This window comes from Mustela putorius, unplaced genomic scaffold (assembly GCF_011764305.1).
Source record: "Mustela putorius furo isolate JIRA1106 unplaced genomic scaffold, ASM1176430v1.1 tig00003869_pilon_pilon_pilon, whole genome shotgun sequence".
NCBI classification, from domain to species: Eukaryota; Metazoa; Chordata; class Mammalia; order Carnivora; family Mustelidae; genus Mustela; species Mustela putorius.
In genome coordinates, this window is record NW_025422021.1 from 27259436 (window position 1) to 27272057 (window position 12622).

The 12622-nt window shown below is 43.3% G+C and overlaps 1 protein-coding gene and 1 long non-coding RNA gene across 10 annotated transcripts in view; both read right to left on the reverse strand.

Annotated features, from left to right (window-relative positions):
• FMNL2 (formin like 2) overlaps nucleotides 1-12622 on the reverse strand; it is a 319730-nt gene that overhangs the window by 254321 nt on the left and 52787 nt on the right. The gene's annotated exons all lie outside the window — the stretch shown is intronic.
• Nucleotides 1-12622, reverse strand: part of LOC123388009 — a 93907-nt gene that overhangs the window by 80555 nt on the left and 730 nt on the right. The window lies entirely within an intron of this gene.

A 12622-nucleotide genomic window follows, 5' to 3' on the forward strand; every position in this document is an offset into this window, starting at 1 on the left:
CCATCTCCAGAGCTCTCGAATTCTCCATCACCTGGCACACACAGTATACACAGAAAAACCCAACACTTCAGTGTTTTTAGAAGAAATCACAAGAAAAAAAATGCAAGACATCATTTAAGGAAAACTGTGCCAAAATAATGCTTGCTTTGGGGTTTTTCCACAGAGGTAAGCTTTGTGTTTTCCAAAGGCAAACAGTCCCGTTTCTCTAGAACTAGGACAGGATATTGGGAACATGAGTCATTGTGTTAACATTCTAGGTAGTTGGTCAGTGAGGGGACGGGAACCAGACTGGCTTCCTAGAGAGAGGACAGAAGAACACCCTGCTCTGGAAAAAACCAGAAAGGTGGATTCCTTGAATGTCAGAAAGATATTTCCTTCCCAAGCACTTCTTAAGCCAAGCTTCTATTTAATATTAAGGCCCAGCCTTATTTGGGGGCGGGGGGAGGTTTAAGAACTTACTTCTAGAACCTCAGAGTCCTTAGATGCAACGTTTGACAAAGCAGCATCCCAATACCAGCCAGATCACCAACAGTTTCCTCCTCACCTATCCCCAAGCAGACATTCTCTCCTCACAGTGCCAGCACAGAAATGCACCCTCCACCCGCCATGCCCTTCAGAGGCAGGAAAAATGAACCAAGACCAGTGAGGACCCCTGAGAGGTTCAAAGAACGTGGGAGGAAGATCAGCAACAGCTGCCAGCAGTCAGCACTCTGGACCCTGTCACACCGAGGGCCCTGCTCATCATGACCTCCCCAAACTCACCTCTTAGAGAAACTTCAACATGGATGCCCTCTACCTCACTTTGTTTTGGAACATAGGTTACAAAAGGTCACATCTGACCACCACCTTTTCCTCTTCTCAAAAAAAAACCAAAAAAACTTAATATGTACAGGAGATGGAGTTTTATTTACAAAGATATAAAAAATACCCATCTATTCCTGGGTGGCCTCTAGGACAGTAGTTGACTGCAGCGCAAATCCCCACTGGATCTCACAAAGTAAGGCTTCCCAGTCCACCTCTGCTGTGTTTAATGACACCAGCAACCAAGCTCAGCATTTAGAGTCTAGGATTCCTCACAGGGTTATCATCCACAAGATAATGCTTCTGAACCCTCCCCTCCATCAGAGGTCTGTATAGTTAGTTCCCAGCACACATTCTCTCATTCATTAACCCATCGCAACAATCTTAGGACACAAGGACTGGATTACAAGGAAAGGGAGTCATTTCAAGGGTTGAGGTAAGAGGAAGAAAGAAGAAATGGCACTATCCGGAAAGCTTATGTATATTCCCTCCTTGTATATTCCCTCCCTCGGTCTTGTGCCTACTTTCTCCATTATTTGCTTCTCTGTGGATGTCCATTACCACGTGTGAGGAGGAGACACAAGGAAATTAATTTTAAAACCCCAAAATGCTTATGCAGGAAAGGACAAGCTTACTGACAGATAACATTATATTGGCCAAACAACAGACAAAATGCAGTATAGGGGTCACAGTCACCGAAAGAGCTCTGGGGCTCATTCAACAAACACACAGAGAAGCTGCAGGAAGGTCCAGAGATGCAAGTCTGAAGATAGGCCTGGATGTCAAAAAACAGAGACAGACTGATAACATACCTAAGTCCCAAGTCCCTTTTACATTTTGTAACTGAAGTACAGTAGACATATAGTAAGTTCTAGGTGTACCGCATAGTGACTCAACAATTCTATAGATGACGAAATGCTTGCCACAAAGTACAGTTACCATTGGTCGCCCAAATCATTACAATATTATTGACCGTATTCCCCACGCTGTACTTTTCATCCTCATGACTCACTTAAAAACTGCAAGTTTGTACTTAAACCCCTTCACCTATTTTGCCTATCCTCCACTCCCCTCCCCTGACAACCACCAGTCTGCTCTCTGTGTTTATAGGAGTTTGTGAGTTTATTTTGTTCTGTAGAGTCCACATGTAGGCAAAATCTTATGGGATCTGCCTTTTTCTGTCTGACTTATTTCACTTAGTGTAATATCCTGCAAGCCAATCCATGTCACAAGGGGCAAGATCACATTTCTTATGGCTGAGACATTTTCCACCATATAAATATAGATCACTTTTTTACCTGGTCATTGGTGGACACTTGCTCCCATATCTCGGCTCTTTTAAGTAATGCTGCAATAAATGTAGGGAGGGTACATATATCTTCTCAAATTAGTGTTTTTGTGTTCCTTGGGTCAATACCCAGAAGTGGAATTACTGGGTATATGGTATTTCTATCTTTATTTTTTTTTTTGAGAAACTTCCATACTGTTTTCCATGTGGCTCTATGAATTTACTTTCCCACCAACAGCGCATAAGGGATCCCTCTTCTCCACATCCTCGATGATGTTTGTTATTTCTTGTCTTCTTCATACTAGCCATTCTGACAGGTGTGAGGTGCTACCTCATTGTGGTTTTGATTTGATTTCCCTAATGAGTGATGTTGGGCACCTTTTCATGTGTCCAGGTGGTCATCTGTATATCTTCTTCGGGGGAAAAAAATGTCTATTCAAGTCCTCTGCCCATTTTTTAATTGATTTGGGGCTTTAGATATTGAGTTGTAGGAGTTCTTTGTATTGTTTGGATATTAACCGCCATCATATATAACATTTATGAGCATCTCCCATTCAGTAGGTTGCCTTTAAATTTGTTGATGGTTTCCCTTTGCTGTAAAGCAGCTTCTTAAGTTTAACTGAATTTGTTTTAGCTTATCTGAGTTTCACAATTCTGTTAACTAAAGACTTGTGGAATATTTGTTTTAGAGGAAACAGAATCACAAGGTGAGGGGAACAGTTCAGCTGAGATGAGACCAAGACATCAGCCGTCACTGTCACTACTCCACGCTGGGCAGAAGGCATTACTAAGACAAAAAGTCAGAGGAGAACCAGCACTGCCAGAGAGTAAGGAAGAGGTTCCATAAGGCAAATAAATAGAAAAATGAAGAGAATATGTTAAAAGGACACAGGAGCCAACTGCAGAGCTTTCAGGGGCCAAAACGGAAGCAATCTGAACAACAAATAGCATAGTGTTGGACTATAACCAAAAGAATAAAACAAGTATCCATGAGTCCATATTGATTTAAAGAAATTACTCAATAAAGAGATGGGAAGAGACAAATCTTCCACACAGAAGAATTCCAAATAATTTACACTGATATCCACCCTCAAGGCAGCGGAGCCCAACTCCCCCGTCCTTAGCGGTGGGTTGCACACAGTGACTCCCGTCCTCAGAGTGCAGGATGCAAGGAGGCAGTGGGAGGGCGTGTGTGAGGCAGGTGGGGATTCACACTGGAGAAACCCGGCAAACATGACCTCAGCCAGCTGAGCAAAGTCAACGTGCACAGGGACAACTCATGCTAACAGTGCTTGAACCGATGAGATGAGAGGACACCTTCCCTCTGAGGTCTTCCTCCCACAAACCCATATCCCTAGTCTAGCCATCAGAGAAAAAGATTCCACAAGTCTCAACTGAGGGCCACTCTACAAAATATTCGACCAGCACTTCTCAAAACAGTCAAGGTCCTCAAAAACACAGAAATTTCCAGAAACTGTCACAACCAAAAGAAGCCTGAAAAGACATGATGACTAAATGTATAATATGGTATCCTGGATGAGATGAGGTAAAAATGAAGGAAATCTGAATAAAGTATGGACTTCAGTGAATAATAATGTATCAGTCTTGGTTCACTGATTGTGAACAACATACCATACACTAAGGTAGCATGCTAATAATAGGGGAAGCTGGGCACAAAATATATGGAAACTCTCTATGGTCTTCTCAGTTTTTCTATAAATAAAAATTGTTCTTCAATAAGAAGAGGAAAAAAAAAAAAAAAGAGGAGGGAATGAGTGAGCAGTGTTTAAAAGAGAACAGATAGAGCGAATCTGGCCAGATTCTCGTCAGCAGCAACCGCCTATCTTCTCTCACCACTACCATCAGGGACTAGGAACTGCCACCAAATGTCCTGAAGGCAAGAACTCTGTTGGTGTCTACATCTGCTTCTGTTAACAGCTGGACCACACTCAGAGAGTAATTCAAATCTTTTTCAGTGGCCAGAAGTGAAATGGGCACTTCCTGTGCTTTTCAAGGACAGAAAGGATCCCCAGGCCTGCTCCCCAAAAACTTCATTTAGAATTATGGGAACCTAGGGGGGGTGCCCTGGGTGGCTCAGTCAATTAAGCATCTGCCTTCGGCTCGGGTCATGATCTCCAGGTCCTGGGATGGAGACCTGTGGCAGGTTCCCTTGCTCAGCACAGAGTCTGTTTCTCCCTCTCTCTCAAATAAATAAATAGAATCCTTAAGAAAAAAGAATTAAGGGAAATCTGGCTACACTGCTCAGGCCCACCCTGTGCGTAAGAGCACACACACTCATATTTCTTTGCTTTTATTTCACCACCACTTACAAATGAGAACCAACTCAGCATTTGTGGGCTTCTAGAGGATTGAACACAAAACTGAAACTACTTAGAAATAGCTCTCTTGTTCTCTGTGCTTCTCTTTCCTGACAAGGTCTCCAGCCCCATGCATAGCCTCGGAGACCAAACGGATCACAGGAACCATTTCTTCAACAAGCACCTGTCAGAAATCAATCAGGTTCAAAGGCAACTGGGGAGAACATAGAGAACTCCAAGGAGGGGGAGGAATCAGGAACCTCCTGATCCTTCTGCTGATCGAACCTCCCTCCTCTTCTGCTGACCGAACAAGCACACCCAATCCACAGGCAACCTGAAAAATAAAGGCTTCAAGTGAAAATGTGGACACTCCTGACACAGCCGCACACTTGGTCTTTGAAATGTTGTGCAGACTGAAGCTAACGCTTTTTGCCTCGCGGCATTTCTCTTCCCTCTTTCAAGATCAAAAGGGAAGAACTCCTCAAGCATGACAGACAGCCAGGATTCCCATTCAACTTAATTCATCTACTAGGTGAAAAGGTACTATGCTGGTTACAGAGAAACCACTGGAACCGTATATTCACCTCTTAGGTCAATTCATTCAGTGGAGGGAGGTGTGTTCAAGGTGAATTTTTAGGGAACTTTAAGAGGACACTTATCTAGGTTTCTTTGATAGGATACATCTAAATGCATGGTTTTTTCTAAAAGCACTGAACAATTCTTCAAGGACGTTTGTGAAATAACACTCCTTTTAAAAGTGATAAATTCCCCAAACTTCCGAAGCTGAAGTCCCCCGCTCCCCTCCTCCCGGATGTCCCTGTGATCACAGCACAGGTCCAGGCCTGCTGAAGAGCTGAAAGCAAACAGTCTTGCAAAATCTGTGCCGCCTCTTGTAAGGAACCCGCTTCCCAGGGCAACTTCCAACGCTTTCCCATCGAACTTTGTATGGAACTGAGTCACAAAACCCTTGCAGCCAAATAAAGGTTCAAGCTTTGTATTGGCACCGTCTGCCTAGTAATTCCTCCTTGGCTGTGCTTTGGGGTGGGGGGGGAGGACATTTCAAAAAAAATCAAAGACAATGACAAAATCTTATCTTCTATTGCAGTGGTTCTCAACTACGGGTGACTCCCTACCCCGCCCCCGACCCCGAGGCACACTGGCCTGTGTCTGCAGACATTTCTGACTGCCACCAGTGGGAGGAGGGAGTGCTACCCAAGGCTACCCACTGGCACCCAATGGGTACAGGCCAGAGATGCTGCTCAACATCCTACAATGCATGGGACAGCCCCCCATAGAACCAGTTATCTGGCCCAAAATGCCACACCACTGCTGAGGTTTAAAAACCTAGTTCTGAAGCCCTAAAAAATAAATTAATTAATTAAATTTTAAAAAACCTTTCAAAACTGCCTTTAAAAAAAAAAATCTATGTAGAAAGATGTAAGTTAGAGGCACCTGAGTGGCTCAGTCATTAGGTGTCTGCCTTTAGCCCAGGGTTCTGGGATCAAGCCCCGCATCAGGCTCCCTACTCCACAGAGCCTGCTTCTCCCTCTCCCACTCCGCCAGCTTCTGTTCCCTTTCTCACTGTGTCTCTCTCTGTCGAATAAATAAAAATAAAATCTTTAAAAAGAAATAAAGAAAGAGGGAGAGAAGAAAGGAGGGAAAGATAGAAGTTCGGGCACCCGGGGCGCTCAGCTTATTAAGCTTCTGCCTTTGGCTCAGGTCAGAATCCCAGGGTCCCCGGATGGAGTCCCAAGTCAGGCTCCCTGTTTAGGAGGGAGTCTGCTTCTCCCTCCGCCTGTCACGTCCCCTGCTTGTGCTGTAATAAATAAAATCTTTTTTTAAAAATTTAAGTTATACTGATTTCTCCTCAGTCCTCTCTGCAGCTTCTCCCTTCTGTCTCCGGACATTTAAGCCTTGCTCACAAGGTCACGGCTTCTGCCCTCCCCTCTTGCATCTCTGCATGAGCCTTGCTTCCTGATCCACTTTCCAACCATGGCCATGTCCAACATCTGCACAAGCGGTCTAATTTTATAATCAATTACTGGCCGTGATCGACCTCAATCTCAACTTTTTGTTGAGATTTGTTGAGATGAGTTTTGTTGATACAAAATTCATCATCAGGACCTCAGAGCCAACACCTCGTTGCCCACCCTGCTTCAATAAGTGTCACACCACCGTCCCCACCTATACACACACACACACACACACACACACACACACCTGCTCTGCACTGCATAGCCAGGACCCAGAACACAGAATTCATGCAAATATTAAATGAATCAACACATTATTAAAAACATTATCATTTTTTCACTCCTTCCTCCTCTCCCACTGTCCAACAAATCAATTAATTGTAAAGAGTGAGTTCCACCTCCAGGTTTAAAGGCACCAACTTAAATGTTCTGCCTAGAAAGTCAAAACAATCTCATCCATCCCTAAACAAAAGCCGGATCCATCTTCCTGGAACATCAATCCCATTTTGTCACTACTTCCTCCCCACCACCTCCCGGAAACATTCAACAACGGATCAGATTCTTCTGCTCTGAACTTGACACTGGTATTTGGGATTCCATTCTTCCAAGTTACATGTCGAAGCTCTTGTCTCCTACCAGTTATCACTACTTCGAAGATAACATTTCATAAGTTGTCCCCACCCACGTCCAGAACCTCCAGCATCTATTAAGAAGACCCAGCAGAGGGGCGCCTGAGTGGCTCAGTGGGTTAAAGTCTCTGCCTTTGGCTCAGATCATGATCCCAGGGTCCGGGGATTGAGCCCCACATCCAGCTCTCTGCTCAGAATGGAGCCTGCTTCCTTCTCTCTCTCTCTTTCTCTCTGGCTCCTCTCTGCCTACTGGTGACCTCTATCTGTCAAATAAATTAGTAGAATCTAAAGAAAAAAAAAAGACTCAGCGGAGACTACCGCTGGCTCAGAATTCTTGAGGCTCCCCTTACAACGACTACTTCAAACATTCCCACGTGTTCTGCCACTTTGCACTCCTTCACTCTTTACTCTACAACCTTTCTTTGGCATAGTCACCCGGCTTCTGGTAGGACTTCTGTCAATATTCAGCCTCCCCCCTGCCACAGGCGAGGAAGCCTTGCCCCCTAAGCCCCAGCGGCCGCTTTAGAGATGTGTTATCACACACCCTGTGTCAGTGCCCTTCACGACGCCAGCTCGTCTGCTGCTCCTGGGCACTTCCCAAGATTTCCTACCTCTGTGACCATCACATTCTCCTCTCCCTGGCTCCAGCTTGACCTTTCTATACACACCCACACCTTCTGTATCTACCTGAAAGGACAGCTTCTCCCTAAAGCCCTTCCTAACTTTCCCACCCACACCAGTAAGATTTGTCTTCTCTTCTCAATCACTGGTTATCTTCACTTCTTCTTTTTTTTTTTTTTTAAGATTTTATTTATTTATTTGTCAGAGAGAGAGAGAGAGCAAGAGCGAGCACAGGCAGAGTGGCAGGCAGAGTCAGAGGGAGAAGCAGGCTCCCTACGGAGCAAGGAGCCCGATGCGGGACTCGATCCCAGGACGCTGGGATCATGACCAGAGCCGAAGGCAGCTGCTTAACCAACTGAGCCACCCAGGCGTCCCTTATCTTCACTTCTTGAAGACAGATCAGACATGTATTAGTTTCACGTGTGTAACACAATGATTCAATATTTATTTTGTGAAATGATCATCACAATAAGTCTAGTTATATCTATGGTTACACATAGTTACAAAGTATTTTTCTTGTGATGAGAACTTTTAAGATCCACTCTCTTAAGATCCACTTCCAAATATCTACAGTATTAACTAAAGTCACCAGTGGGGGTGCCTTGGAGGCTCAGTGAGTTAAGCCTCTGCCTTCAGCTTAGGTCAGGGTCTCAGGGTCCTGGGATTGAGCCCCCAATCGGGCTCTCTGCTCAGCAGGAAGCCTGCTTCCCCCTCTCTCTCTGCCTGCTTTGCTACCTAATTGTGATCTCTCTCTGTCAAATAGATAAAATCTTTAAAGTTACCAATGCTACATGTTAGATCCCCATGACTTACTTACAACCAGAAGTTGGTACCTCTGGATCCCCTGCATGTCTTTTTGCCCCACTTCCCCACACCCACACCTCTGGCAACCACCAGCCCATTCTCTGTAACTACATGCTTGGTTCTGTTTTGTTTTTTTAAATTCCACCTATAAGAGAAATCAGACAGTAGTTGTCTTTCTCTATCTGCCTTATTCCAGTTAGCATGCCCCCCAAGGTCTATGTTGTTGTAAATGACATGGTTTCCCTCTTTTTATGGCTGAGTAATATTCCATTGTGTGTGTATATACACACACACACAGTATCTTCTTTATCCATTCATCCACTGATGGACACTGAGGTTGTTTCCATGTTCCGGCTGTTGTAATGAACTGGCTACAGAGAACATGGGGTGCAAGTATATTTTTCAGTTACTGTTTTCACTTTCTCTGGATAAAAACACAGAAGTAAAATTGCTAGGTCATATGGTAGTTTCATTTTTAATTTTTTTTTTGAGGAACCTCCACACTGTTTTCCAGAGTGGCTGTACCAATTTACATTTCCACCAACATTTCAAAAGGGTTCCCTTTTCTCCACATCCCTCCAACATTGATCTTTTTTTTTTTCCCCCAGATTTTATTTGACAGAGTGCACACAAGCAGGGGAACAGCAGTCAGAGGGAGAGGGAGAAGCAGGCTCCCCGCTGCGCAGTAGCCTGATGCAGGATTCAATCCCAGGACCCTGGGATTATGACCTGAGCTGAAGGCAGACAGTTAACTGAGCCCCTCAGGCACCCCACTGACTGTCTTTTTGATAATAGCCCCTCTAACAGATGTCTGGTGGTATTATTGTGGTTTAGGTACATTTCCTGATGATCAGTGACATCAAAGACCTTTCCATGTAGCAGTTGACCATCTACAGATCTTCCTTGGGGAAAAAAAAAAAATCAACGCAAGACCTGAATAGATAATGGCACGGCTTCTCTTTTTGCTACTGAGTTCTTTATATATTTTGGATATTAAGCCCTTGTCAGATATATGATTTGCAAATATTCTGTCCCCTTTGGTAGGCTGCCTTTTCATTTCACTGATGAGTCACTCTTTCTAGAATAACTGTGGAATTGTGCCTTGTATTATATTCATTAGTTTATCTCTTTTTGCCTCAGCCAAATCCCCCATAACTTGCTGTGTGATCTCAGGTAAATTAATTCTCCACGCTTTCTTCATCTAGAAACAGGGGATAATAATGATGCGTATCTCAGTCATATAGGGAAGATTAAACTTGAGGAAACATGCACACAGCTTAAAACAGTTCCGGTATGCACAAATGCTACCTATCATTCACATTTTATCACTCTCAGGGCTCAAAATCTTACAGTTCAATTGCTCAAAAAATACCACTTGAATGTTAAGCTAGCTATTCGAAATGACAATTATTAAGACCTAGCAGGAAAAAAATCAGCATCCCTTGAGAACCCACCACCTACCATATATAAAGTACTTCCCCCCACCATGTCACTTGAAGTTCTCTCACCTCTTTGAATTATGTATTGTTTTTATTTTATACATAAGGATCAGAAATAAAGTATTTTGCCCAAAGTCAGGTAACTAGCCCGACTACAAATACCACTTTCCTTCAGCTCAGCCCATGGCCTTTCTCATGCAGCATTTTCCCCATTCCCATGGCCCTGGGATACAACAGTGAATAAACACCAGGCTCCCCCTGGCAGGTTCATGGCTGGAGGACAAACGGGCTGAGGCTCTGCACCAATGCCAGCTCTCAAGAAGGACAGGGAATCAGAAGTTTGCAGATGTTGTATTTTCTCCGAAGACCTTCTGCTGATAAGTGGGAAGACTGACAGAAGGAGGCGAAGGAGAAACAGGGCGAGGGAAACTATAAGCGGCAAGACATGGAGAGGCTATAAGCTGAGGGTCACAGCCTGCAAGGGCTCTACTACTGTCCCCAGCATCTCAGTTTATTTATTTTCTTATGTCATACTGGAAAATTAAACAACTCCCTTTTGATGTTTATTCTAGAAAGTTCACGAACAATTCCAGCAGGTAATTCTGACAGGCAAAAACCCAATTTATTCTAAGTGACTCTGTGAAAGACAAAGGAGCCCAATTATCCAGACTATTTCCTTAAATCTCCCCCTACATTCTGCCCATCTGGTTTCCTTGCAAGTGATCCAGGTAAACCATCTGTGCTTGGGATTTAAAAAAAAAAAAATTTTTTTTCAAACCCAGTTACCAAGTTCTTCCATTTGTAATTTACTGATTTTAAAAACTATACTCTCAATTTTCCTTTCTGCATATCCCAGGTGAAGCAGGATTAGGTCAACTCGAACATCCTTAAGAAAAGCAATATGAAATCCAAAACATACATAGCCTTAATATATCATCTTCCATCGGCCAATTTTACAGCACTGCTAATTGCAATTTTAAAAGATGACGGCGTCTTCTGGATGAGCCACAGAAAGAATAATATATTTAGTCTGCAAGTTCATGGAATACTGAACGACAAGCCAAGTGCATTTCACCTCCATGGTCTTCCGATTCCTTAAGCAACACAGGCATTTAGAGCGCTTCAGAAATAATGATGGTCAGAGGCTGCAGAGGGGCTCCCAGTTTCTTAAAATGCTGTAATCTAGGTAATGCTCTTTGAAAAATGGTTGCTCCAAATGACAGGCAGAAATGTCACCAGAGAATAAATTTAAGAAAGAAGAGCACAAAAGTAATTTCCCAGCTATCTTATTTATTTGCAAAGTTGTTTTTTTTTTTTTTTTGTTTTGTTTTTTTTTGTTTTGTTTTTAAGGACACCCAACATGGGGCTTGAACTTAAAACCCTGAAATCAAGAGTCGCACGCTCTACTGACTGAGCCAGCAGGGCACCCCTCCCCAGCTCGCTTATTTGCTTTTTCCTCCCCAGCTATTTTAAACCTCGCTTTAACTATACTTGGAAAGGGACTTAGAAACTGTTAATGACACAAGAACGTTCAAGCATAAGTAAAAACACACCTTTTAATTGGGGCGGGGGGAAATAAGACAGTATCTAAATTCTAAAATACAGAAACCTGCCCACAGGAGGATCCACTACTCCAGAATGCTTGGGTACGTGTTATCCTCAGAAATGAGCAGGATTCAGAGAAATGAATTAGCAGGGCCCCAGAGGGCAAAGCAGCAGCTTTGGATCTCACTCTAGATTTGGCAAGCACCGGTACAATGACACAGTCAATGACCATACTGCCCACAGTGTAAGATCAAGAAGTTGTGACTCCTTTCTCTAAATTTAGTAGCCAGACTCATTCCTGTTGGACTTTTCAAGGCAGTTCAGCCCAAACAGCAAGTACATAGTATATGACTTCTAAAGCAGAAAAAGGAAAAATAATTCCCTCCCATGAACATCAGAACTCTATCCAGCCAAGTGCTTCTAGTTTTCCAGCGTGGAAAGACTTAGCGACGGCTGTTCTGATGCTTAGTCTGGATCTAAGACACTGAACAAAGTGAGAGAGAGGGAGAAAGGCAGCTGCGGTTCATTTCTGCCATGCCCTGATTAAACACTGGGGCTTACATTTACAGAACCACATTAAAGACTTCAGAATCCATTTACTCTCTGCAGTGACAAATATGCTTAAACAACAACTTTCTGACTCTGTCGAAAGACAGCAGCTCCTAAAGAATCATTTAAAAAAAAAGAGTCCACATGACTGTTTTGCTTTCACATCAAGAAAAAAATAAGTTTTTTTTTTTCTTTTACTTCCCAAATTCATTTTTCCTTTTTATCTCACAGTGGGGTTTCTGGTTGAAACATAATTGAAAAAGGAGGACAAAGCCTGGGCAAATTATCCAAAGAACACGCTGTCTTCTGTTAAAGGCTTATAAAAATAAATTTGGCTTGTAAACAGGCATTCAAGGGAGCTCCACGTTGCCCTCTCATTCATCCGAACCCGTTGATTTTTGACTCATTCCTACTTTTCTCCAAATTCACAGAGTGGGGACGTTGAACAAAAACTCTAAGTAATTAATCTCTATAGTCCACCTTAAACACAGACACAGGTTTCAAATTTCAAATCTAAAGATCACATCTAATTTCACTTTGAAGAGACCAGTCCAGATGGTACTTGAGGACCAGTGCAGAGACACAAAATTGGAACCAGTTTCTTCAGCAAAGCGAACAGCCCATCTGGGGCATAATCAAGCAATGAATCCCATTT